This window comes from Amblyomma mixtum, chromosome 2 (genome assembly GCF_055824585.1).
Source record: "Amblyomma mixtum isolate Tamu chromosome 2, ASM5582458v1, whole genome shotgun sequence".
NCBI lineage: Eukaryota > Metazoa > Arthropoda > Arachnida > Ixodida > Ixodidae > Amblyomma > Amblyomma mixtum.
The window spans coordinates 185,756,053-185,757,578 of NC_143013.1; positions in this window are offsets into that span (position 1 = coordinate 185,756,053).

A 1,526-nucleotide genomic window follows, 5' to 3' on the forward strand; every position below is an offset into this window, starting at 1 on the left:
TGTCAGTTCTTTTATATTTGCTACAAAGGAAGCTAGCCGCGGTCCTTTGAGCTTTTTCTAACCTGGCTATGTCTTCGTCAGTGAAGGGGTCCCACACAGAGGAAGAATACTGTAAGCATGGTCTGACTAACTCTTCATATGCTGCTAACTTAACATAGACAGGGGCTTTTGAAAGCTTACGCCTGATAAACCAGAGAGACTTAAAGGCTTTGTTGGAGATGTTATCAAAATGAGTATCTCATCGTAGATCTTCTTCAATAGTAACGCCTAGATATTTTACGGCCGGTCGTTCATTAAATGAGATGCCATTAACTGAGTAAGAATGCTGCAAAACTGTTTTGGTCCTGCACATAAGAAGAACTAAGCACTTATCAGTTTTCAGATACATGTCCCATTTCGTGCACCAGTCCGAAATTTCTTTGAGACTTTTGTTAAGCTTAATTGGGTCGGTTTTAGATTTAACTGGGGTGTACAGAACGCAGTCGTCTGCGAAAAGCTTTATCTTAGCATCACTGCGTACAGGTTTTACTATATCATTAAATTCGCAGTATTAAAGCGCCAATATTCGGTGGAGTCGGTTTAATATACCTGCACGCCAGCTCTATTAGATCACGAGAACTTGTTTTGTTTACTTGTAACTGTCGTGGTTCGTCCACAAAAGCTTAAAATCTAGCGGACACAACATTCGCGTCACGTAACCAGCAACACTTAGTGGCCCGATTTATTGCCAGTTGCAATATGATTATTTAACCTTGAATGCCCCTCTGCGAAATCTCTCTACGCCCTTTAACCAGTGCTGACCTACAGTTCGTTTACTGTCATAACCATTGAGCAGACCTTTCAGAATGGCCGTCCGGGTTGCACTTTGTATTGTCGAATAGGGCGTCGGCGATAATGAACTGGCAAAGTGCATTTTGTTGACGTTATCACGAATGCTGCTTTTGCGCTTGACGGTGTTGTTGGCGTCGTTGCTGCGTGTGCTGATCGTTTTCTCTTCCATCAGATGTTATGTAAAGAGAAAGTGACAGCAAGCACAAGCATCTTCTCATCGCTGGCTCTGCACTGTACCCTCACCTCAGCGGCCTGCGACCACACATGCTCGCCAAACTGACTTCGCAACGCACGTCCTACGTGCGTCTTCAAGCTCTGTCAACCACGTCGAAACAGTTTGTACTTCCCTACGTGCTATGCAGTGCAAGGTCAATTTGCATATGGATCACGAAGGAGGAGCTCGAATGCGGTCTGGAACCAAGCGTCAGCGACATAAGTTGAGACTGCGGAACTGAAGTGCCAGGATCAAGTACGCGGACAACCCCAACTAAGAGAAAAATGGTTACGTGTTTGCGATTTGTAACCATTTAAAACAGTACATTAATTACTGCAGTCAGAAATGTTTTAGCTGTATAGATTTAGTTTCAAAGTAAAACACCTTTTTTTGCAAGAAGATACTTATGTTTTCGTTCCCTCACAGCAGCGAGCAGCGGCTATTAAGCCATCCACCTTGCCTATACAGCGGCTTGCTTGCC